Here is a 27,897-nt window from a genome sequence, read left to right as displayed (position 1 = left end):
TCTTAAAAACAGGACACTTAGCCAAAGGCATTTAAATATGTGACTGAATGTAATTAACACAGATTAATCTGCTCACTGAAAAAATCAAGCTAGGCCTGAGTGATGAAGAGCTGCTAGCTGGATTGACATTGTAATTGGATTCCATGTGATTAGTCTTTCAAAGTCACACAGGCAAAGAGCCAACAGCAAGGAAAACATTATAGAGTGCATACACTTACGGAACCTATCCCTTCAATGTGAACTGGTGAGGATGGATCCCATGTTCAACATTCCACCTGCAGTTAGGTTGTTAACAGTACTAGAGTTGCCAGGTCTCTGTTTTCAGCACCAAAAGACAGGTTTTGGGATCTATTCCACAGCTTTCAGATTTGAACAAAAATTGTAGGAAATGGGAGGCTACCAAACTAACACAAGAAAAGATTTTAACATCCTAATAATCACCCTTGCATTTTTCATCACCTTGCATACCCTAGGGTTGCTGCTGCTACTACCACTATTACGGGAATTCACACTAGCCCATTACATTCACTGTGAATCTCTCCATGATCTGCCGATCAATATTTAGTAAGAAATTAATATTTCATTCAACATTTCATTCTGTTTCCATATGTCTGATGAAGTGGGCATGTCCACGAAAGCTCACATTAAAATATGTTTTTGTCTTGTCTTGTTTTGTTTCTTTGGATTTTGCCTGAGATGCTTGCACCAACGAATGCAACAACCTTTTACAAAATAACAATAAAAAGTTGGTTATTCTCCTTTCTTAGAATATCCTTTTATTTAGAAGGGGGAAAAGATATTTTTCCCTTTACACTACTATCAATAATTATTGAATCCATAATTCAATACCTGTAATGTCATACCAGTTGTAAATTAAATGCTCATGCATAGTCTATTACAGGACATTCTCTTAAAGCATATTAGATTTTAGCACCATTTTCTCACTAAAACAGATGTTATTAAATCCTCGTTCTCAATGTTTTTTTGATTACTTGATAAAATATGACTCATAATGAAGTAATTATCATTATTATTAGTCCAAAGTTTTGCATCATCTAAATATGTCATGGGATGTGCTCCTGCAGACAGTTGAGCTGCTCAAATGAAACTGAAGCTGTATTGCAATGTACAGGATAGCAGCCATGGATCACAGGAACCATATGTATGTAAATCAAAGTTAAAACAAACAAACAAGCAAAAAAAATATAACCAGAATTAACCGCGATAAGCCATGGCATCATTACCATAAGATTTTAATGTTAATGTGACTATTAAAAAAAATCTCAAATGAACTTGGTAACTGGAAATACTGCAGTAATTTTAAAAACAGAATTTACTGAGCATATAAGCAAAGTTTTTCTTTCGCTGGAGTCAAAGTCAATAGTAGAACTAATTGAAACCCTATAAATCTAGTTCAGAGCAGCATATAGTCTCTATCTTACTGTACCTATACATCAATAGGTCATTCTCAGTTAATTAAGTGAAGGCGTAATCAGCTTAATTTATGTAGTCCAAGGCAGTTAATGATATCTTAGTACAGTACCTGACGTTTGGCCTGCCCATATAACTTGCCCGATGTTCTATATCCATTCTGCTACTCTCCGCCTTTAGCTCCTCATTTTTCACACATAGCTTCTTGTCTTTGTGTACATTCTGAAACCAGTAAATCAAAGGCTCCTGAAACAAAAAAGAAAAAGAGACCATATTGATTTAACAAGCTACAATAACAGTCATTGCTGTTGTGCATAGGAATCCCCAAACAAAGCAATATCTTGCTAATGTACAATATCTCTAGGAGTACTGAAGGTACATAATTTCACAAGAAGAGTAGGTCAATTCCAGAAAGAAGACTGAGAAGCCCAACAGTTTTCAACATGCTCATATTGAAAGTTGGCTACAAAACAAAACAAACAAACAAAGAAACAAAAAAAAATCCAAAGTTGTGTAGCATATTCTTGTTTAATCCCATGGGTTTAAAATGCTGTACCTAGCTGAGAATAAACCATCTTTTTCTTTTCCGTTGCAGTGGAAAGTGCTTCCTTCTTGCCGTCTCCGTTGCTTGTCTTCGTTTTTCTGAAGCTGCAAGCTTACACACAAAGACAAACCACAATGTCAACCAATTGGACCTCACTTAAGGAACCGAGAAGATCGATTCGTAAAGCAAAGGATGAGCGGGACCCCATTTCTGAAGTACGTTGCTCAAACTGCTCTTTCATTAAAAGATGCTCTCTCCTATTGATTTTGGCTTAAGTAATGAGAAAGCTTATCCAAAAATCTTTAGCATTTGGGCTCAAGTTAAGGAAATCAATACAGTCATTTCCCATTTGAACTGCATATGTGAGTTTTATGTACGAGAGACGAGACAAAGTCCAAATCAGATAAATCGATAGCATTGTCAATAGAACATGAAGCTGACAAATGGTGTTTTTAAGCAATTAAAGTGAGCTGTAAACATACAGGAGGTTAATCAATTACTATGTTTAGCTATTAACAGTTTTTAATTTGTATAAGTATTATATACAGTAGTGAATCCTGGCAAATGAGGTGGGATAGGCAAGCTTCATCCTATAATTCAACAGATACTACCAAGAGGTGGTCTAAGGCAGCCATTCCAAACATGCAGAAAGAACTGGAATAGATATCAGTGAACCTCAGTTTCCCATGCTTACCGCACTGAACTTTGCAACTAAGTTGCAGTAGCTGCAGAAGTGTCAACAGTTTTTCTGGCTGCATAGCAAAATACATTTTTAAAACATTGTTTAAAAGAGAATAAAGTGGCAGAAATCTCAGCAATAAGGAAAATCTGAAGGAAGAGGGAATTTTGCAATAGATATTAGCCATTATTGTTACAGGCCACCTCCAAGACAAGGGGTAGCATCCTCTAAATCAGTGGTTCTTAACCTTGGGTTACTCAGGTGTTTTTGAACTGCAACTCCCAGAAATCCCAGCCAGCACAGCTGGTGATGAAGGCTTCTGGGAGTTGCAGTCCCTAAACACCTGAGTAACCCAAGGTTAAGAACCACTGCTCTAAATACCAGCTGATAAAAAGCAATTGCAGGACGAGGTTCTTGTTGGCATGTTCTGCTTGTGGGTTTCCCATAGGTACCTACATGGCCACTGTAGAAAGTAGAATAGTTTTTGTTCTAATCTAGCAGAGCTATCCCTTATGCTGACATGCAATTGTGGCATAGGAAAGTCAGGGCAAACATTTAATCGGTTTCCCCAATTTATATGAAATTCTTCAAGATGACATATACCCCCATAAACAGATGTGAGCAACTTTTTAACTTCCTTGGGTCACAAATAAAACTATCAACCTTGTATCATTCGTATTAACTCAAGCAATACTTTGCAATTTTTGACCACCCTGCCCACAATCTCCCAACTAACATGGCTAGGATAATGTGGGAAAGGTAGTTTCTCCAAATTAACTTGTCCATACTCTGAATTCAAGACATGGGTTGATTTGGGTTGTTATATTAATGGACAAAAATATGAGCAATTAATGTACCAATCTCTTTGCTGTAAGGATATATTTTTGTTGTTGTTGTCACATGAAGTTATTGCTGTCCTGTCCCCTCCCCTTCATCCACCTGGAATGAAAATGAATTCTAGCAGTCAATTTTCTTCACTTCAGTGTTCAATATGTTTTCTTTTCCCTGGCTTGAGGAACCTTACTGTGAGTCAGTTAAAGAACTTCTGGCCTGTGTTAAGTTGTTTAAATTCATGTTGATTTTCACCTGAAGAGATTATATTGGCTGCTGGTGCGGCTTCTTTTAGCCCAATCATTCCACACAAGCTTGCAAACATTTAAATAACAGAGGTAATTGTACGGCAAAAAAAGAATTCTACTGAAAAAAAACTCTCAAGACAGCTATGTTGTCATTTATATGTTGCAAACAGTCATTGCAAACTAAGTATTATTTATATTGTCCAAGTATTAATTTGATTAATTTGAGAGTCCCCTGGACTGCAAAGAGAACAAACCTATCCATTTTGAAAGAAATCAACCCTGAGTGCTCACTGAAAGGACAGTTCCTGAAGCTGAGGCTCCAGTACTTTGGCCATCTCATGAGAAGAGAAAACTCCGTGGAAAACACCCTGTTGTTGGGAAAGTGTGAGGGCAAAAGGAGAAGAGGACGACAGAGGACTAGACGGTTGGCTACCAAAATGAATTTGACACAACTATGGGAGGCAGTGGAAGACAGGAGGGCCTGGTGTACTCAGGTCCATGGGGTCACAAAGAGAGGACTAAACAACAACAAATTAATTTGATAAGAAATCCACAGATTAGCTAGGGCTGAGGGGTCCCCCCCCCGTTAATCACAGCTGCTACCAGAGTAACTATAATACATTTGGCTACAAACCACAGACTAAAATGCTAAAGAGTTTGCAGTACCTTTGATACATACCCAAGACTAAAAACGAAACTAAAATGTTGAACACAAGTTGAGGTAAGGATTGTCCCTGCTATGTGCCATCAAGTCACTTCCAGCTTATGATTGATGCAGTTGCTCACATCAATAACTTTTTTGGTAACTTGAGGAAATGGTTGGTCATTTGTGTTGACATTGAACAAAATAGAAGCCAGTACACTCCACTGGGGAGACTACTGTTTTGATTCTTCTATTGACTGCATTGTCATTGAAAGTTAATGAAAGAATTGGTGATCTCACAATTTTTATAATCACAATGGGCAAATTACTCATCTCACAACTTTTTCAAATTAGCTTCTATTGTTTCAGAATTGATCTTCAGGATTTAAGCACAGGATTTATTTGAAGTCTGATTTCTCAAACAAGAAATGTTGCCCCAGTCACATTTCACTACCACGCCTTCTCCACCAACTATACATAATCTATAATATCCGTATCAAATCTCAAATCTCTCATTTCAGGATCCTGAGTTCACTGAAAAGAATGCACATTCACCAAGCTGACCTGTCAATTACAATGCATGCATGAGTGAAGCGTTGTCAGTCAAATTTGATTGCCAACTGTGCAGTCACGGGAGTGCTGAATCTACTCCAGATTTTAGTCTGATCTTTCAAGAACTTGTTCAAAGTACTGGGGATATGGTTCAGTCCCTTGATTAGCTCTTGTAAAGTTCAGACTAAAACTTGGAATGGATTCCACTCTCCTTACCATGACAGTAAAGTGAGTAACCTTCACAGTCAAACTCAACCAAAAAAGGTGACATGCTGTCCTTTGCATTCAAAACATGGCAATGCTGCATTGCTGGGAAACTGCATGCCCACCACACACCAAGCTACTCCACAGATTGCAGCTGAGTTCAGAGGGAACAAGGATGCCTCTGGAGTGTAGCAAATGGAGGAGGAGGAGGAGGAAAAAGAAGAAGAAGAAGAAGAAGAAGAAAAGAAAGAGAAGGAGAATTAAATGTATGTCTCATTCTTCTTTGTAAGAGCTCAGGGCAGCCAACAATTCACACTAAAAAAAACACAGATAATTCCACAAATCATAAATACCTAAAATTAAAGATGATGCCATCAAAGGACAGTTCCAGTGCTTTGCTTCTCTAAGCCAGTGGTTCTTAACCTTTGTTACTTGGATGTTTTTGAACTGCAACGCCCAGAAACCCCAGCCAGCACAGTTGGTGGTGAAGGCTTCTGGGAGTTGCAGTCCAAAACTCCTGAGTAACCCAAGGTTAAGAACCAGTGCTCTAAGCGATGACTCTGCTTTGATAGTTTTAAAGTGTGCTGGGAATTTGACTCCAATAAAGCATGTCTTCATATACTCTGTGAACTAGGACACACAGCCAACTAACTGGGATTAGGTTAAAGAACATGTTGCCAACTTGAAATCCACACTGCTTTACCACTTTGATAAGTGTAATGTACAGTCATTATAATATTGTAGGAGAACAGATGAAGCAGTTCAAAGAACCCACTAGATCCCACAGGAGAAGAGCCATGGAACTTAAAAGTAAATAACATGCTTTACATGCAGAAGGTTCCCAAATTCAATCCCTGATACCTCCACTTAAAAGAATCATGCCACAGATGTTGAGAAAGAACTCTTTCTACCCAAGACCCTGGAGAGTAGCTTCTAGTCAATATTGGCCTTGATGGATGAACCGCCTGACCTGGTGTAAGTTCAGTCCTGGAGTTGCTTCCTGTTGATGGACTGGAACTTTATCCAAAGCACCAACCAAATGGTTTCTCTTCCAAAACAAGCATGGCTTTCTCAAAACTTTCTGTGTTATTTGCCATCAAGTATGAATCAACTTACAGTGATACTAATAGGGCTTTCAATGTAAGTGAGTGGCTTTACTAAATCCACAGACTCGGTGAGTTTCATGAATGTGTGGGGACTCAAATTCTCTTCTTTCTATTCTTTTTGAACATTTATATTCTTCAATTGTTGTGTTGCACATAGGAGGCATCCCTCCAAGTGTCAGTCATCCCTATCAAGTCATATTTACTCTCCTGAACTAAGATTTCCAGTTGTTCTTGTTTGTTTGTCATATTCCTGGCATTCATAATAAACAACAGAGATTGAGAGGCTTATGGCCTGCTTTCCTTGGTGTATTTTTAATGATGATGATTATTGGGCCCCATTACAGCAGTTGTCTGTTCCTTTTATTGTGCCTAAGCATTCGTCCATCTTTTCCTCTGAGCTTGCATCTCTGTCTCCTTTCCAATTCAGTTTAAAGAAAATGTGCTGCTTATACTATACTGCCTCATAGCACTTAACACTCTCTGGGCAGTTCACAATTTAATTTTGCAGGTTACACATTGCACCCACCACTCCCAGCAAGCTGGGTACACAAATTTACTGACCTTGGAAGCATGGAAGGCTGAATTAACCATGTGCAAGCTACCTGAGCCCACTGAGATTCAAGTTCAGGTTGAATTTTGGGTGCAGTATTTCAGTTTAATAATTGTGCCACAAGCTTAAAGCCCTCCTGATAAATTTTTTCATGCTATGGCCAAACACATTCTTCCCAGTCTTGTGAGGTGCAACCCATCACTTGCCAACAATCCATCTTCCAAGAAGCATAGCCTGTGGTCCTAAAATTCAAATCCTCATAACCAGTAATTCACCTGGAATATTTTTCTTTCCCTTTCTATTCCTCTTCTGAGTCTTGGTAGGATAGATTAGAAGACTGTCTGAGCCCCAAGTCCTTGGTTCTCCTTCCCAGAGCTTCAAAATCTGACATAATTTCTTTATAGTTCCTCTTGGGTATCATTTGTCCCCAAATGAATGAGAACAAAGGGATATGTGTCCATAGGTTTCATAAGTGATGGCAATCCTTCTATCACATCCCTAATTCATCCTCCATGGAGACAGCATAGTTGGTGGGTCCATGGATCTTCCTGGCATATTTCAGTTTTGATTCCGAGCAGTAGGGAATCTTCTACTACAACTACTCCTCTTCAGTCATTCTACTTGGCTGAGCTTTAGCCTTTCTCATGTCCTCCTGTGGGGGTCTCCTGTATGTCTTCCTCTGCATATTGCAGACTCCTCTTCAAGAATCTGAAAGCAGTTTTGCAGTTCTGCTGGTGAAGAATGTCTTCTTCTTTTGCACTATGTGACTTTTCCCCCATGGCGCTTTCTCCACTATATTTGTTCTCTCCTCAGCATTCTCCTCCTCTGCTTCGTCTTGTTGTTCTTCCATCTCCAGTGCCTCCCTTGGTGGCTGCTGTTGCTTGTGAGTTCTGTCTAAAATACTCTTCATCTCTTATAGCTATAAACATGGCCACTTACTGCTCCGGTTCTTTCTTTTTTTCTTCCAACAGTGCTACCGGTTTGCACTTGCTGCATGTGCATGCTGTATTGTTGTCAGGTATGAAAACAAAAATTGCACACACTTTATATGTCACAACCACAGAATTGCCTCTTCCCTCTATAATCCCTGATATCTATCTATCTATCTATCTATCTATCTATCTATCTATCTATCTATCTATCTATCTATCTATCTATCTATCTATCTATCTATCTATCTATCTATCTATCTATCTATCTATCTATATCATTCATTCATTCATTCATTCATTCATTCATTCATTCATTCATTCATTCTGTTTGACTGTGAGTACCTTTTCCTTTGTCTTGTCTGGCTTGAACAATGCTAATTTATAAACATAACCAGAAACAAAAAATGTTGTTAGGGGCCTCCCCCATCAAATTCCTGTTCACTTCCCCTGTTCACTCGCTCCCTCGTGTCTGTCTCAGTTTTATTCCTCTACTGCACACTGTTAGGAGTCAGGAAACAGAAGCAAAATCCCTTTGCTTAAGGAAAGGAAAGAAACAATACATTGGTATGAGCTGATTACACAGCAAAATAATTATTAGATTATAGTAGCTGTCACAGTAAATTTGCTTAAAGAACGTCACTTAAAACTTAGATATATCCATGAGAATACTGTCGAATGACATTCTGAGGTGATTCCTGAGCAAATCTTTTTGTTTTGCTTCCTGTCCCACATACCTGAAATGCTATGCATGTGTGCGTAATAAACTGCTATGTATCAACGTCTCCAGATGTAAGTCTCTGAGCAAAGGCAGTTTTTCACAGGCTTTGTTCGTTGTTTTAAATCTTTACTGTAATCCAGTTCTTGCTGTAATAAGGAAGATTACTGATTACTATTTCAGAATAGTGTTACACCATTACCGCCATTTCTCCAAAAGGTGCATTTTCTGAAGTTTCACCATTAACATCTGGTATCAAATAAATACAGCTTATATCCAACATTCTTTGGAAATGCATGCACTGCTTTAAATGCATAGAGCTGCCACAAAAATTAGATTAGCCATTTCAGCATTGCAGTGTAGCAATACTATAAAATTATTACTGAAATCAATAATGCTTTCCTCTCTGTGGCTAATCCTACAGTAGGATGTTGTTTATAAAGATATTAAACAAATGGATTATTCATATTTTTCAATGACTTTCCAAGGGAGGAAAAAACCCTTTATAATTATCATATGGAATTGGGGTAATAAATGAATGTAATTTTTATTAACAGAGGTTAATGTACATAAAACAAATGCTCATTGAATTATAGAGTATGATAATATCTACATGCCTAGTTGTGTTTGTCATATTTTCTGCCTTTTGGCAACATCAGAATGATAACAACCTGATTTATTCACTAAATTTAATGCATAATATGACAACATACCAATATGTATGCCTTATAATGTATAATTTAAACACAATTGCTATATATTTCACCCATATCTTTCTGGCCTAACAATGATCTCCCGTGTGTCTAGATTTTTTTTATGGTCAAATGCAGGTTGCCCAATATGAATGTCGGTTTGAATTAATGAATATTTTCATAAAAATACTCCAACTATGAATGTTTTAAAAACCTTGTCATAACATTCACCAAATTTACACATGACAGCTAGCATGTGTTACTGCATTTTCACCTTAAATATTTGATGATCTTCTCTTTAAATCCAAGATTCATAACCCAAAGGGCTTCATTTCCTAACAGCATATGGAATTCAAGAGACATTTATTAGGATAGTTTTCATTTTCTGCATCAACAAAATGTTGTTCAGAGCAGAAATAAGCACTCCCATTTCTTATGGACTATTTTATTCAAACATTTTAATTGTATCTGCAGCTGTTGTTCTTGTTCTTTTCTTCTTCGGCAATATCTCCATAGAAGTGACAGATACACCCTGTTATAGAAATGATATAAAGGAAAGAAGTCTTATATTCCCTGATATAGAAGAAAGAAGTTTAATAATGAACCATGAAAGACAAGGAGAAAATATTAGCAGGTTCTTTCTATTTTTTTCATTTGTGTACACACAAATCTTTAAGGGCCTATAAATCGTTCCTCGTGAAGACCATCAGGCAGATCCCAAGATTCCACATCCTCATGAGTAATACAATCCATAAAGAAATCTCTGCATTGGAAGATATTTCTCTGGAGTTGATTCTTAAAAAATACTGTTAATGTATGCACAGTAGGTTTCCTATTCACTGTTGCCTAGACCTTGAAAATGCAGAGTCGAGATTTTTCTTCCCCAGCCCACTCCAAAAATGGTTAAATGTTTGTACTTATTTAAAAAGGAAGCCAACAAACCATTGTTGGAGCAATATATTACTATGTTAGAACTGAAGGTTGTCCACTGATGGGTCATTCTCACTTGACCTTGTTTGCACAGAAAGGTAAGCTCACCATGGTAACCTTGGTCTTGTGGCTTTCTATACAGTAAATCATTTCAGCTCTCCTCATGTAATTCTTTTATTGGCTGTGCAATTGAAATGTCATGCTTCACGAACAGAGAAGCTAGTAATTTCTTACGGATGATTAAACCACCTCTGTAATGTACGAGTATAGATGGAACTGTATGTAACAGTCTTAAGCATGAACTTCATGGGCGGGGAATGAACACATAGTTTTCAAATGCTCTAATAAACAATTATGTGAGGCTACATATCACCTTAAGAGATACACTTTCAGAACACATCTGGGTGCACGCTTTTACAGAGTCTTCATTTCACTGATAGATGCCTGACTGTTAGGAGCAAATATGGAGAGCCTTGGTTGTTTTTATTTATTTATTTATTTATTTTCCTCCTTCTAATTTCTATTCCAACTGCATAGTGCAAAAATGTCCAAAGAGGTTCTCTGTAGGAACATTAGTGTAGTACAGCAATTTGTAAAGGAAAAAAAAAAAAACAATGAGCAAACAGCAGATTTCACGACAATATCTATTTCCATTCAATAATAAAATTGCTAAGGAATAAATCCATTGAGTTTTGCTGGTAAGAATTAGTACTGCGAGTCCAAATAATAACTAGTATACCTTCAAATACCCTTAACATTCTTCATTATACCAAACATGTATTAAAAGAAAAAGATACAGGAACAACTGCCCTCTCGTATGTTTTTTTCCCCACTGCTGTTTTCTGAAAAAACAGGTTTTTATTTTTTTAGCCCCACCCTTTGAAAGTGGGATAGTGCTGGATCGGATAATATATAAATAGAAACCTATAATCAGTAGCCCCTTCCCAGCTGGATCTTCTTTGTATTTTAAATCTGCCTTGCCATGCATTTTGATGCAGGCAGTTTCTTGCTCAGCACTTCAAACACGGCAAAGATTTATTTTAATATTAGTAACGCAGTGCATCAGCAATTGTCTAGCACAGCAAAAACAAAATAGAGTCACTTCCTCTGCACCTCCACCGAGGAGCAGGAAGGTGTTCAATTTGCTGATGTCCTAGAAATCATAATCATCATGTGCTGTCAAATCAGTTCTGACTTATGTAAACCCTTTTCAGTGTTTTCTACATAGAGATTACAGTGGTGCCTCGCTTTACGATTGCTTCGTAAAACGACGAAATCGCATAATGATGAACTTTTTGCAATCGCAAAATGATGTTTCCTATGGGTTTTTTCACTTTGTGATGATCGGTTCCCTGCTTCGGGAACAGATTCTTCGCAAAACGACAATTTTCCAACAGCTGATCGGCGGTTTCAAAATGGCCAACGGGTAAATAAAATGGCTCCCCGCTGTGTTTAGGGATGGATTCCTCACAAGACAGCCAGCAAAAATGACCACCCTATGGAGGATCTTCGCTGGACGGTGAGTTTTAAGCCCATCAGAATGCATTAAACAGGTTTTAATGCATTTCTATGGGCTTTTTAATTTCGCTTTACGATGTTTTCGTTCTACAGCGATTTCACTGGAATGAATTAACATCGTAATGCGAGGCACCACTGTACTCTGAAATGGTTTATCATTCCCTTCTTCTGTGGGCATCTTAGTACTTTGTTGCTTGCCCAAGTCCACACAGGCTGGCTCACAGGAGGCATAGTGGGGAATTGAACACCCAACCTCTGGCTCTGCAGGCAAATACCAGAAATTGATGGCAGAAAGAGCCTTGAAAGCTTCAGGTTTGCTTCTTAGTCCATTTCCAGCAATTGTACATGCTATAAACACACTAAAGAAAGTGAACCTACCTACACTAAAAAAGAAGCACGGAAAAAGTGCAGGCTAGGGCACTCTGGGGACAGATTGATTTGTTCTACCAATTACATAATCTGATTGCTAGGAAAAATTGCTAGGAAAAAGTGCAAACCAACCCTTCCCTGCAGCACAACAACAGTGGGACAAATGCCTTCCTGATCAAGCCCTTAGTTATCCAATAAAGGTATTACGTGTCTGGAAATAATGAGACAGATACAGATATATGGAATAAACCTGGGCCTCAACTTTATTAATTTACTTAGAACTTAGAACTTCCCTTTAACAAGGGGGCCTACCATGGTGCTAAAACTGGTCTGTAACTGGAGTTAACCTTGACCATCCAGTCAAGACTGCCAATCAAGCTCCTATACCAGAACTGTACTGTCCTACCATACATCACGCCTCCGTATCTTCACTAGCTGTGGTACCCCAAATCCGGGCCTCCAAACCTTAAGTGTGCCATGTCCCTGTGACGGCTGCGATGACGTCACCTGCCTATCAATGTTATGCTGGAGCTCATCTGCCTATAGCAGGGCAGGAGGTGGGACTCCAGGAGGTGGAGCTATGTATATAAGGGGGGAGTGAATGATGTGTGAGAGTTTAGCTAGGATGGGAAGACAGGTTTTGAGTTAGGGCATGTATGTTAGGAAGTACTGTGTTAGATAAGGTCTGAGTGATAGAGTGACTGAAGGGATTCTTTATTTTATTGATTGACATATTCTGTTCTTATATTGATTTACCTTATATTAAGTTGTACCAATAAACAATAATTTTTATTTTTAAAATCCATACCTTTGTCTGAAGAGTCAGATATATGTGTGTGGTTGGTGGCAGCGTGTTAAGAGAAAGAAAGTGTGAAGTGGCGTCCCTTCTGTGACGTATGAGGAGGCAGTCACAGTCCCCTATCATCCCCAGCTTCCCTTCCATCAGCTAAACTTCTGCTGCTGCCTTCTAAGGGGTGTGTGTGCTTTGCACCCCTTGGGTGCCTTCTTTGGAACTCAGCTAACCTTTATCTTTTAGCACTACCCACCATGGCATAGGGACTACTTAGTATGTCCCTTACCCCCACCATGATGACAATTTCAGCCCTAAGACCCCCTTGTAAATCCTTGAGGACCATATCTAAACCCAACTCCAAAAGATGCACACCATCCTCCCTATATAACTCCTGCTGTGAAACCTTAATTTGAGGATGGGTGATAACTGACCCCAGGCCTTGCCGAACTGCCCTGCCAACTTCTGTGTTTACACCTTTCTGGGCCCTGTCGATCCACCTAGGGTCCTAGATATCTCTCCACACCAAGCGTGGGATAATTGCTGACCAAATGATGTGTGTTTTGGGGCACCGTGCCATAAACACCCTTAGGTTTGTTATGACCTGGAGGATCAGTGACTTGCCCGACCTTTGGGCTAAGTCGCTGCCTCCCAAATGAATCACCAGAATATCAGGGGAACTCACCCGGAGTACCCCAGGATGCCAGTTCAAAGAACCCGTCCCAGAGCATGCCTCTCCATTCTACTGCAAACACATATCCGATGACCAGGTTGCAACCCCAACTGCTCTGAGTGGCATATCTGGCTACCCAAAAAATAGAACTGTGCCCACACAACAGAACTTGAACTCAGGCCAACAGCTTCTCAGGATCTGCAATGATAAATAACAAACAACACCACAGCAGCACCTGACACTGGTAATGGGCGAACGCAGGCATGGTATTTGCCAGACAACCATCTGCCCACTTGTTTTATATCTTCAACATTATATCTCAGGGCAGCTGCTGTGGATGCAGCACCAATTCTGAAGGAATGCGTTCGCCACCATCAACCTTGTACCCAGGCCTGGGAAGTAACCTTCCAAAACTGGTACTTTGTAAGCGGTGACGCATCCTTGTGACACAAAAAACTGCCTGCTCTATCTCCTCTAAGCTGCAAGAATTCTAACTGGACAAATCTCATTCTCAGAACACTGGCCTAACCATATAACCTGTCCTTTTCCCAACTGATCCGTCATGGATCTGTGTAGGTGAAGTGCAATCTTGTATTTTGATACTACCACATCCTTCCTCTGCAGAGAGGATAGTGCTATCTCTGTTTTTGATGCAGTCACCAATTCACTTATCCTCAGGGCTCCAAAGAATGCTATTAGCGTTGCTGCTCTAAAGAGACAGGCTTCAAAATAATCCTCGCAAAGTATGTCCCATGTGCTCCCTAACTTCGCTAGCATGGCAGACAATATTGGAGTATGAGTATCACTTGTGGAACCAAGCGATACTCATCCTTTGATCATCCTTTGATCATGTTCTTGATGCGAAAATCAATTGAGAAACCCTTGCATCATGGTGTTTTTGCATAACCAAGGCAGACATCCTGCCTTAAATAGATCTAGGAGCCAATCCTTTCCCATGTAAATGAATTGCAAACTGTATCAGTTGTTCATCTGATGAAGGCCACTCGTACCCTAGGCCCTCCCTCTCACAGAAAGCAAAATATTCCTTGCACTGTGGTGAGTGCTTGGGACTACTGCTAAGCTCATGGCTTTATTAGCCTCCATCCTCCAAGGTTCCATACGCCATCTGGTAGGATGTCCGGCTGAAACCATACCCATGGTGCCGACACCCCAAACCAGTCCATCTGTTGACGGGACACGGTGCCGACACCCCAAACCGGTCCATTTGTTGATAGGACAGAGCATCAGCAATGGAATTATCTACTCCGGGGACATGGCGAGCCTGAAAAACTATATTAAACTGTAAACAATGCAATGTGAGGGCCCTAATTAACACCATTACCCTCTGTGATCAATGAGTTAACAATGTATTATTGCACCAAAAAGTGACCAGAGTTAGCCCACTCACCTGCCCATAACCAATGTATTTCATACGGTGCACAACTCCTGGGGGATCTTGTCATTTACTGACTGACTCGCCAGGAAAGATAAAAGATGAATCAATAGAAATCCACCTGGTGTCTTCTTCGGAACAACTCCTGGGGGGGGGGGGGACACCTGAAGGTGCACAATGGGCGGGGTCTGAAAAGGCACCAACACCCTTCCTTCCTGAACTTCCTTATGGGTTTTTGTCCTAAGTCTTCTTGCCCTTTAACAGACCATAAATTGTTAGACAAAGTGGCCACCCTGTCCCCCACAGACGGAATATGGAAGCCATGCCGAAAACCATCACTTAACAATCTAGCACCCGCCCAATTGGAGTAATCCTGTAACCAACAATCCAAAACAAGATACTTTATTGGACTGGTTCCCTTTTTGAATATTGGAGCCACCAGGGGGCAGCTCCTGCCCACTTCCAGTTTCCCTGTTTCCCACTCCCCTTGTCCGTCCTTTGGCACATGTTGCCGATGGATGGGGCCCCCCACAAATGGAACACTTGTGTTTGAATCTGCACTGCTTTCTGCTACAGCCCCCCCCCCCAAGGCATTGAAATCCCAGCAGACCAGGTGGGGTTGAACCTGGTGTTTGGTTGTGCTCTTTGTACTAAATGGCCACTGTCAAACCTATCTCTAAGAACTGGGCGGGCAGGCGTCATCAGACGCAGCCATAGTGTATCGTGTGGCACATCCCAGCGCATGGTAGCATGCAGCAGCACCTGCATATGGAAGCCTTCATCATAGAGCAACTACGCTTGCCCTGGGAAATCCACATATGCCCTGTAAATTATATCCATGTTTTGGATTAATGAAAGGGCTCTCTCTGGCTGGGCATGAACCACTGTCCCAGTGTATATAAAGAACCCTGGTAATCAGTTCGCCCAACAGCAGTCTGGCTTACACCGGCTCACCTTCTCCCTGTCCCTTTCCTCCTCCTTGTATTTTTTCTTTTCCTCAATTTCTCTGTTCAGCAGCCTGAACATGTCTATGTACTTACCCAGTATACTTAATCACCCAGCCCTCAGTGATGCCAACCATATCACAACCAAATGCTATTACAAATTACTTTCCTTTCCAGGTTTCATCTTCTGCTTCCCCCTTTGTCTTTTTTTTAAACTGCTCTCCTCCGTTTCAGTCACTCTCTCGCTCTCTCACTCTCTCCCCCTCTCTTTTTTATATATAACTAGCCTGAATGAAGTCTGCTCTCCCCCAGACCCCAAATGGTTGAGCCTGACTGAAGGGCTTTGCCGATGAACAGCTGCCTCCCAAAGTGCTGCGCAGTCCACACGGCCAAATCCGAAACTACCTGGACCTGCACCGACGGAGCTTCCTTCCAACACCAGACATCGAAAGGAGGGCGAGGAGGAGCTGGGCAGCCTTCCTCAAGGCTCAGAAGCACCCAGCCCCCCTCGCCCCATATGACGCAGCAACGGCTGCGTCTGCCTCGTCCATTCGGGCGGGCAAAGGAGCCCCATCCAACAGTTTCACGCCTCGCGGAGAGGCCCTTACTGTTGGATTTTGCATTACACAGCTTTTCCCAGCTTTTCTGTTAGTCTATAAATTCTTCCCTCCCATCTTACGTCCTGAATGTGAGAATAAAAAGGTAAACTTTTAACACTGTGCATTTTGTATCCCAGTCTTGGTGCTTTAGGATTCACTACACAAAATGTATGAAAGCTGAGTGAGTTCACAGGACATTTTGCCCTGACGTAGAAGAAGATGGAACCATCTTTACTGCACTGAGCTCTCAGGATCTTGTGAAGCTTTAGGCCATTTGGCTGTTCTTCAAGAAGTCAGAAAAAATTATCTCCCAGCTTTGCAGTTTTGAAAGGTCTGGTGTTTACTATATATTGCTGTGCTGCAATATGTTCTCTCCGGTCCAGTACGGTTTATGGCAGCTTTCTTCATTTGTAGCAGATGGAATTCATTAAGAACTGCATTTAAAGGTGCCAGTGCTAATTTGCCCTTTTCAAAGTAGGTCAGAATGTCCAGGAATCTCAATTTCTTAAATTAGGTTAAATTTTCATAGAGTTGCCTGTTGTCTTCATATCTTATGCAGCATACCAGAGAAGCATTTTCTCACTGGATTTAGTGAAAAGCATCAGAAAAGGCACAGGCAAATGTCTTATTTTTTTTTCATTGCATGCTCATAATAAAAATGTCATTATCTGAACTATTTAAATTGCTATACATTTGTCATTATACTATTAAGTGGGCATCAAGAACAGCTTTTTAAAATGATCCATAATATCAATACACTGCTAGGCACTCAGCTATCTCCTGGAAGCCATTTGCAGGTTTCAGCGATTGGTTGTTTCTTTCCTTTGGCTTAAATCCTGTTCCTGAGCATAGTAAGTTGTAGGCCCACTGAATCAGTGGGGGTTTGAGAACTGCTCAACTAATTGTTCTGTTAGTTTTGTTGATTCAGTGGGACTAATCAAGCTGCAACTTACTATGCTAAGCAACAGGATTTGAGCCACTGATTAACTGGGGTAGAATAAAATTATATCCCATTCCACCCATATGCCAAGACTGATGAGATCACAGAAATCATAGAAAAGTGAAGTTGGAAGGGGCCTACAAGGCCATCAAGTCCAATCCCCTGCTCAATGCAGGAATACAATCAAAGCATATTTCCCAGGTGATTATCTAAGCTTTTCTTGAATGCCTCCAGTGTTGGAGCACTCACCAACTCCCAAGGTAACTGGTTCCACTGTCATACTGCTCTAATAGGATGTTTCTCCTGGTATTCAATCAAAATCTGGCTTCCTTTAACTTGAGCTCATTTTTGCATGTCCTGCACTCTGGGATGATCGAGAACAGATCTTGCCCCTCCTCTGTATGACAGCCTTTCAAATATTTGAAAAATGCTATCATATGACCCCTCAGTCTTCTTTTCTCAAGGCTTAACACGCCCAATTCTTTCAGCCTTTCCTCATAAGGCTTGGTTTCCAGTCCCCTGATCATCCTTGTCACCCTCCTCCAAACTTATTCAAATTTGTTAGCATTCTTCTTGAAGTGTGGTGTCCAGAACTGAAAACAATACTCAAGGTGAGGTCTAACCAGTGCTGAATAGTGGGGGATTATCACCTCACAGGATTTGGAAACTATACTTCTATTAATGCATCCTGAAACAGCATTTGCCTTTTTTGTGATCACATCACACTTTTGGCTCATATTCAGCTTGTGATCTATGATGATTCCCAAGTCCTTCTTGTTTGTAGTATTGCTGAGCCAGGTATCCTCCATCTTGTAACTGTGTGTTTGGTTTCTTTTTCTTAGGTGCAGTACTTTGCACTTATCCCTGTTGAATTTCATTCTGTTGCTTTTGGCCCAGTGCTCCATCCTATCAAGGTCATTTTGTATTGTCTTTCTGTCTTCTATGGTATTAGCTATTCCTCCCAATTTGGTATCATCTGCAAATGTGACAATCATTCCCTGCACTCCCTCATCCAAGTCATTAATAAAAATATTGAAGAGCACCAGGCCCAGAACTAAGCCTTGGGGTACCCCACTTATTACCTCCTCCCACAGTTAGAGAAGGACCCATTAATCATCACCCTCTGAGTATGATTCTGTAGCCAATTGTGTATCTACCTGACCCTTGATCTATCCAGCCCACACCTAGTTAGCTTGCTAAGATATCATGGGGCACTTTGTCAAAAGCTTTGCTGAAGTCAAGATATACTACATATACTGTACAGCATTCCCTCTGTCTACCAGGGAGGTTACCTGATCAAAAAATAAGATCAAATTAGTTTGGCAGGATTTGTTCTTGAGATGAATAACTTAGGGTGGAAACAGTTCTTCCTAGGACCAAGAGATAAATATGAGTTTCAGAAGCAGCATGATATATGTAACACTGGAACAAAGAAGACAAAAGACCAATCCCAAATGGTCTTGTGCAATTTATCTTGGTTTACACATTCATGTATGTAACTGATAACATGAATGGTAACAGACAATATTTTCATAAGATATACTAGAAGAAAGGAAGAGTTTAGCTACCAGGGCCTTTTCTAGTTTAGTTAGCAAAGATGTAAAAATATGTATGCTGACTAATCAGGAACGTGAAGACAAACATGAATCATGAATCACTAATCATGAATGTGAAGGCAGACATTTTTGTATTATATAACACTGCATGAGTTCATATAACTCAAACACAACAATAGGATGATTTAAAATAATTCAAGTGAAGCATAGCAGCTTTCTAAGTCAAAATAATAATTTTGAAAATGCCAGATTTTAAAAAAAGTTTCCATAAGTTTACTTCTTATAAGAGCTCAAAACATTTTAAAGGAATACTTTATTCCAGAACATTTGTGCATAACTATAGAATAGGAACATATTTCACCGTGACTCTTAAAATAAATGCTGCATTAAAACAAACCCATAATGACAGCACCAACCCTCAGAATTTGGATATGATATAAAACTGGAAGAGATTAGAAGTACTGTATTTAAAAGGCTAAGAAACCCCTTTGCTGTGCCCTACCTCAGAAGACAAAGAAAGGCTTGCTGGAACAAGGATGAGTCAATACAGCATATCTGGATATCCCAACGGACAAGTACTTCCCCCAGACAGCATCATTGTTCTTCAGCTGCCCTATGCTCAGGCTGAAATCTGCTATGATGTCAGTCTAGGCCCAGAGAGTATCAGAAATAGATTCAAGTAGAAACTGTACAAGAAAGGTATTTGGTTTGATTCAGTGTGGCTTTTGCATAGTTCCCCAAAGCAGCTCCATAAACAACATGCTGTAGTTGTCTAACCTGTAGGTTAATTGCACAATATGACTAGAAGTGACTAGGATATTTCCAGGAGGTGTCACAGCTGGCACATCAGCCTTAGATGGTGAAATGCATTTCTTGCCATGGATGATACTTGGGTTTCCACCAGGGCTGAAGAGATCAGTATTCACAAACTGCTAACTGGAACCTCAAAGGAACAGACAACCTAGTCCAAATAGGTGGAACTCTTTACTCCACTCCTTGAGATGTTAGCCTGTCCTATCAAGCTTGAAACTCATTTTACTGAATTTTATGCAGTCTATTACTAAATCCTGGCATGGTTTCAGCACTTCTACAGCTTCACCTGAATCTCAGTAGTAGGAGGAATAAACTAGCTATCATCAGCATACCCACATCACCTCATTTCAAACTTCTGGAAAACCTTACTGAGTGATTTCATGTTCATGTTAAACAGCACAAATTTCCATGGGGCTGATCAGTAATCACCACCTTCCAGACTCAGCCTTTCACCAAAGTACGATCCTCAACCTGGACAGTCAGTTGCTGAAAGATATATGAGGAATGAATTTGTAGGCCTGTCCATCTTCTTCCAACAGAGGTCATTCTTCAAGGCAGTTTTGGTTCCCAACCAAGCCTGAAGTCATCAATATCACCCAAAATATCTCAGGTTGCATGGGAGCAGTCTTATGAGCAGTCAATAGTTAACTACAATTTTCAGGGACAAAGAAGGGTTTCTTTGAGTACAATTTTAAAAAATCATGTCCTTTATAGAAGACACAGTTAGGCTCTCAGTTAGTGTGATGGCTACCATATTGAAAATGATTCCAAAACAGCATGCAGTGATCCAAAAGATTAATGCTGCGTTTAATTCAGTCATTCAAAATTTGTAGTACTCTTTTCAGTATAGCATGCTTTTGTTCAGTGGTTCTCAAGTTCTGGCTACCCAGATGTTTCCAGACATTCTGGCAAAATGGCCAGTAGCCAAGGATTCCAGAATGTGAAGTCCAAAATAACTATAGGGTGAAAAGTTGAGAACCACAGCCATAGTTCAAAGGAACTGTGAAAAAATGGGAGAGAGGAATAAAAGCGAGCTATGTAACTGATACAGATTACAACAACCAAAATGTGTGAGTAAATACATTTTAAAAACCCAGGTTATTATTAATTAACCTTAAACAAAAGAGAGAAATACTCCACAAGCAACTTCCCTATTCTGTTATTCATTTTCTAAAAATTTCTTGCAAACATTTAGAAGCTACCATCTTAATTTAGTGTCTTCTTAAATCATTTGCATCAGGAATAGCAGCACCATAGTATCTTTTAATTTTCAGCTCTTAAGAAAAATGATGTATTTTATTGATTGATTGGTTTGGTTTGATTTGATTTATTTAAACCAAATATTTCAGCCATCTCTGAAAGATTGGTACTCAACACAACTAACAATTATAAAATTGAATAAGATGAATACAATTAAAACATAAAAACAAATGTACAACCCTATTAAAGTCACATCAATAAAATAAAGAACAGAAACAGCACACCAATAAAAGACAAAAATCAATCAAAGCAACAACCAATTAAGCAACAAGGCTTAATTCCCAAAGTCCTAACGTAATAAAAAAGTCAGTGGGAGGGAAACGTAAAAGATGCCAGCCTAGCCTCCCATGGTAGGGAGTGCCACATCTAGGGAATGACTACTCTCACATCTCCATGCTTCCAAGAATGATGGGACGAAGGGAAGGAGCTTCTCTGGAGATCTCAAAGGCCAGGCAAGCTCCTATGGGAGAATACTGTCTTCTACTGAGTCATAACACAATTCATTTGGGTCACAGCTTGCATTTTGCATAATACCTAGAAACTAGAGTGTTGCAATGTGCCCAGCGAAATCGTTGTAACAAGGGAGTTACAAGTTCCCCAGATATGATCGCTGTATTTATTTATATTATCGGTTGATCTTTTCTCTGACATTTGTCAGACTTACCAGTCTGTCAAGTAACTTTTAGATACAGACTTACTTCATGGTAGGGCTTTGAGTTTTCACTGGAGGAGGGGGAATGAATGAAGAGATATCTTGACTTTGACTCCTGCCCACATCAGAAAACATAAGTGGAGTTATAGTCAGCAGACCCTCATTAGGCCTAGAAAATCGCAACAGCTGAGGTTTCAGTCAATTCAAAACCCTGGGGTTGAGAAAGATCTATTATCTGCTGCAAGTAACTGCCAATGAGCAAGGCTCTTCTTCTGACAAATGGAAGAGTTAAAGAATGCAGTGCTTGGACCGCAGGCTGTGCCATTTGCAATGGGTGTGCTGGTGCAATTATTCGATCCACAGAACACATTAGAAGTGGGGAATTATTGGTATTTCAAAAGTGTCACGATTTGAGAGCATTTCTTAGAATAGATTGGAGGCTATGACAATGAGTTGGCACCCCTAGAGTTCTCGCCGCACAACTACTGCTGGGACCCTATCATAACACTTTTCTGTCAGGATTTACTAAGAATTGGTGCCTGGCCTTCATACCCGAACTATGAAAGGCAATTGCAAAGAACCTCTCTTGCCTTAAACTCTCAGCCATTGTATACCTGATGCCTCTTGGAAAAGAAGTTGGACAGCTTGCTAGTAATAGACTCAGAACTTACTGAGCATACAGGTGCACCATTATAACAGAGGTCCCCTGCTGATCAAGAGCATAAGTAACATCAAGGTATTTGCCTTCTCAATCCATTTTCTTTGCTCCAAAAGATGGATTCCTGCAGTGCTCACAAGAACAGGAAAAATGCGACAGCAGATACCTGTCTTCTAGTTACGTTGTGGCAGGGAGCAAAAAGGTGCCGTTTTCAGTGCCTTTCTTGGACATATAAACACCATATTTGGATGTTCAGAGTGCAACATTTTGTCATGGAGGATGTCAAAGACATTACTCAGTCTAATAAGCATACACTAAATTAGTCCACTGGCATAGCTAAAGCACTGTGTGGAAAACTAAATCCATACCATTTTTAACATAGTGATAAAGCTGACTGCCAACATTCCTGAGTGGAGGAGAAGAGGGGTCTTGTGTGTCATCTGCCAGGACACGGGAGTGTGTGAGCCAAGGGAACGTCTGCCTGCTGTGTCCCTCCATTTCCCCTGTAGAACTTCAGTCTGTTGGGCCCCTGCGTCTCATCAGGACCAAGCCCTTCCTGCTGCTGGACTATGAAGCAGCTGCTTTATTCTTTTCTCTCTTTGTTCTCCTGATTTTTCTTTCTTGTGAATTTACCATTTGCTTGGGGGTGGAGTGTACAAGAAGTGTGGGGGTGTTTTGTCTGTATGTTTGTTTGCTTTTTATAAGGAGAGAGTAGATAAGGAAGAAGGAACGTGTTTAATGTGTCCTGTATCTGCCCGACATTGTCTACTGTTATGAGGTCTTTGTCTGTCAAGGAGGGATGTGTTTTCAAAAGAGGGGCACGGGGAGATACTGCGTTGGGAGACATCAAGGATGTAACAGAAGGAGGGTAGAAAACAGAGTGCTGGTTTCCTTCACCAAATTGTTTCTCAAATCAAACAGCCTGAATAGCATTGGTGACAAAAAAAACTCTGGGGTGAAGGTGACAAATGCAAGGTCAGTAAAAGGTAAGATAGCTAACATCCAAGATTTAATCCTGAATGAACATGCTAACCTGGCTTGCATTACAGAGACTCGGTTGGATGAAGCTGGGGGAATTGGTTATTCTTAGCTTTGTCCAGGGCCTCTATGCAGAAACAGACCAGACCTAAAGGGTGGGGAGAAGGAGTTACTATAGTCTACTGAGATTCAGCCACCCCTACCAGGTGCCCCTGTCCCACAGACTGCTGAATTTGAGTGCATGTACATTGCAGGGCAATTTATTGTACTTAATTTCAAAGAAAAGCAATCTATACCTTTGATATCTGAGATAAATGGCAAGTAGGTTGGGCAATAAAAGTGAACTAGTAATAGGTTATTACTAATAACATATTCTTAAAGTAGCAGAAAGGCCAGTTGATTCCACCTCCTCCCTCCCAGGCAGTTCCACCTCCTCCTGAGTCCTTGAATCACCTCATTCACTCTGGCTGCAGAGGCTCAAGTGAATTCAGCGATTCCCTCTAAATATACTATAGACTGTAGATATCATAAAATTTATCCTCTTTGAAGAAAAGGTTTTATCCCAAAAGGGCAAATTTTTCTTCAATACAAAATGGTTGTTCATGAATGAAGGCAGGAGACAGATGGTCAGGTGATGTTCTGAGATGCCCGAAACAAATACCTGTGAATTTGGAAAAATGATATGTTTTTTTTCTTTTCCCCCATTCTTAGCCTGCATAAAATAGAGAAAGTTACAGGGATTGCTGGAAAGCCAAAGAGATGGAGTGCATGTCATAGAAGGTCTTGATCCCCTCTAGTTGCACACCACATCTCAGCAGGTCAATACAGGTATGTGTACAGGCATAAAAGCATCAAAAGTTCACACTTTGTTTGTTTGTTTGTTTGTTTGTTCAGTCGTTTAGTCGTGTCCGACTCTTCGTGACCCCATGGACCAGAGCACGCCAGGCCCTCCTATCTTCCACCGCCTCCCGGAGTTGTGTCAAATTCATGTTGGTTGCTTCGATGACACTGTCCAACCATCTCATCCTCGGTCGTCCCCTTCTCCTCTTGCCTTCACACTTTCCCAACATCAAAGTCTTTTCCAAGGAGTCTTCTCTTCTCATGAGATGGCCAAAGTACTGGAGCCTCAGCTTCAGGATCTGTCCTTCCAATGAACACTCGGGGTTGATTTCCTTTAGAATTAATAGGTTTGTTCTCTTTGCAGTCCAGGGAACTCTCAAGAGTCTCCTCCAGCACCACAATTCAAAGGCATCAATTCTTCACTTTGTAGAACAGCCCATAGTGACCATTTTAAGATCATGTGGGACATGGTTTTGCAAATCTGTACACATGTGCAGCCTACTGAGCTCATGACTCTTAAGAATATCATGTGCTTTTGCTTAAGAGCAGCTGACATATCTGATCCAGATCTACTGGCCCTGCAACACAACCTCAATGCTGCCTATACCCCACCACTGATCCTGTTGCACCTTCTCTTATTTTCACCATAGCTCTGCTTCCACCATAATTAGAGTGATGACCAACTTCCCTACATCTCCTCATCCAACAACCTGGAGCAGACCCCTATCTGACAGCAGTTAATTCAAGCCAGTGTTCTTTTTCAGACCCAACAGCTGTATCAAGCAGCTTTCTTGCAGCCCCAGCCTCTTTCTCCCTGCTTCCAGCCAGGAAAAATACGACAATTTCGTCATGCAAATTTAAAAAGAAGGAATGTTTAAAAAACAACCAGGAATTGATTTCCTTAATGTCACTACTTTTTATTCTCATCAAAAGGTCAACAGATAGACCTTTCTGTTTTAGGCCTTTTTGTTAAAAATTTCTGTGTGGGTTATCTACATTTTATAGATAATTATATTTCATTATTTCAGTGATTAATATTTATTGTCAAAAATATTCTCAATTAAACAAATTTGTTCTCTTACAAAAATAAAACACACAAGTACACTTACACATACTGCTACAGAAATGCCTGGGTAGAGTCAAAATGCAATCAATATGATGGTTCTATGAGGTTATAATCACATGGGGTAATCTGAGGACACAATTAACTGGAAACATGGATAACGGACTTTTTTTATTGTGAGGCTTCTGCAAAATTATATGCTCAGAATTCAGAAACAAGTCTTAGAATCTGAGGACTCAAGGAACAAAACTGTCATCTGAGTACTAGGTTCAGGGTTCTACAAGGCCACAGCTAAAAATGTTTTTTGTATTAAGCTTCTGCATGCAGCTGTGGGAGACAGAAGTGTTCATTTTTCAGTAAACTTCATAAAACGAATCTTAACACTTTGCTCATTCTTCAGCCCCTAGTCAAGCCCATCTTCCTCCTCCTTATCCCAGGTCTAGGAATAGTTATATTTTTAGACTTCAACCTTTAACATTTTGCCCAAAGCAATGGCCAGTAATCATGTTGCCTGGAGGATTCTGGGAGTTGTAGTCCAAAAAGTAACTATTCTATGGTTCATCTTGTCTTAATCCACTTCAGTGTAGATTCCACACCACAATGTTTGAACAAATAATCCTAATTGGTTCAAACAACTAAGCCAAGTCAAATATTTCAAGTCAAATATTTGCCAACTACCTCCCCCCACAAATCCCACTCAAATTTCTTTTAAACACATTTCTTTTAAACCAGTGCTGGGTAACTTGTAGCCTTGCCGTTGTCATCAGATGGCAACTCCCATCATACCCAGTAACCCAGTCATGAGAATGATGGCAATTGGAGCCTAGCAATAGCCACAGGGGCATATTATACCTAAATCCTGGTTTGTTTATTTACAATATTTTTACCCCACCTTTCTCCTTAAAAGGACCCAATAGGGATTACATGATTTAAAGATAATATAAAAGCTAACAACAGTGAGTATACTGTATTTGCTGTATTTGTAAAAAGTAAACTGTGTAAATGTTTTATGATATTTGTTATTGTGATGTTTTTATCATGTATGTAAGCTGCCCTGAGTAGACTCTGTCTAGGAGGGCGGGGTAAAATCTAATAAAAGAAAAAGTAAAGTAAAGTGTTTGCATCAGCAAGTACTGCTGAATGACACTCTGTAAATTATTGTGTGTTTTTTTTAAGCAGTGGATAGAAAGAGATCATCTTTCAGTTTCTTGTGAGGCCTGGGTCATCTTGTTCTAACTGTTAACTGCATTGGTTTAAGTCTGCCACTTAAAAAAAACACCTTTGAGACATTCCTGTTCTACCAACCAATAGGTACCAGGGGTACCTGGCTAATGCATGTAGGGAATATTATGGAGCTAGAGGGCAAAATTTTGGAACTGGTGCCCCTCAGTTCTGAATCAAAATACTATACTTATTGTTCTAGTAGATTTATTTAACAATGAGTCCTGGAAAAACTCCTCGTTGGCAATATTCTAGGAAGGTAGTTAAACATTCTTAGGATTTCTAGTGAAATGCATAAATGTTCTTGGACAGACACATTAATTTTTAGCTATGTTCATCCAACAGCTATAAAATATAGAATTATTGATATTAAATGTTCATCCAAATGTAATGCTCAAAGAGACTAAGTGTACTGGGGAGAGGAAGATAGCCAAAGTCTACTTCATTTTCCAATTTTAGGAAACGCCTTCCAAACTATTTTTTAACCATTTTTAACTATAAGGAGGTGTTTAAAAAAAGTATGCCAAACATTTCCATCTGTAAAAATCTATAAATCTCAGCCTATAAAAACAAAAATCAACCCTTCCTCCCCACCACATGTCCATCCTCAGCCTGTATTTTTACTTGTTGATGTGGCAGCCTAAAGCGATGATTTGATATGCACATTACAATATTTAAAATACATTTATGAGCAGTTCATAACTGCAGCCCTTTTCCACTGTTGCAAGGATTTTCTTAGTGTGGTGTTATTGCTCTTAGACTCAGGTCTAGCTTCAGTGACATAGTACTTTGCCTGTAATTGAGATATCACACAATTGAACATTTGCATATTTTCCACAATCAAAAACAATTGTACAAGAATTTTGTTTCCCTCTTCTTCCATCCCTGCTCAAAGCCATTTCAGATGGTCAAGGGACCTTGAGGACAACACAGAATTTGAGTTTGTAACTGGAAGAGGGATCTGCAAAACCAATGGCATCAGAACCACATCCATGTAAGAAGTACCTTCTGTTTCCACAATGATCTGTTTGCATCCAGCCACAGACAGGGTAGATCAGGACCCTTCTTCCCAACATCTTGCTCTCACTGTAAAATAAATACATGGAGAAGAGTTCATAGGAATCTCCCTTGCCTGAGGCAAAGAACAAAATGGCAGCCATTATTTTTCCATATAGAAACCCAACCAGACTAGCAGATGAATTATTATTCAATACTGTGAAAAGAACAACGTCCTGCACCACATCTGAAGGAAAGAGGGTAGCCTAGATGTATCAGGGCAAGCTGCCTGCCATGCATCTCTCTTCTCCAATATCCTGCTCCCACTTGAGGCTATGGTCTCATTTCCTACCTAATGGCACTGCCATCTTTGGATGGAAAATGTCCTTAAATATTAATTTATGTATTTATTTATTATTTATGTAACTTATATGCCGCCCACTCTACCCAAAGGTAACTGGCGAAAGCAATTAGGAACCACTATTATGTACAACTCCACACCAAAACAGCTATCCCAACTCCTTTGCTGGATTAAGCACAGTCCTGTCTATTCCATGTTGCTCATTGTGTGACCAAA

The 27,897-nt window shown here is 40.1% G+C and overlaps 1 long non-coding RNA gene across 1 annotated transcript; it reads right to left on the bottom strand.

Annotated features, from left to right (window-relative positions):
- LOC144589257 (uncharacterized) lies at positions 1-27,374 on the bottom strand. The gene is made up of 2 exons (XR_013545291.1): positions 27,330-27,374; positions 1-1,677 (listed from the first exon to the last, which is right to left on the bottom strand). It is a non-coding gene; the product is annotated as an uncharacterized LOC144589257 (long non-coding RNA).
- Between the last annotated feature and the right edge of the window lie 523 nt (positions 27,375-27,897).

This window comes from Pogona vitticeps, chromosome 4 (assembly GCF_051106095.1).
Source record: "Pogona vitticeps strain Pit_001003342236 chromosome 4, PviZW2.1, whole genome shotgun sequence".
In the NCBI taxonomy this organism is placed as follows: Eukaryota; Metazoa; Chordata; class Lepidosauria; order Squamata; family Agamidae; genus Pogona; species Pogona vitticeps.
Note: the sequence above shows the minus strand (reverse complement) of the source record. Positions and strands in the feature narration are given on the sequence as shown.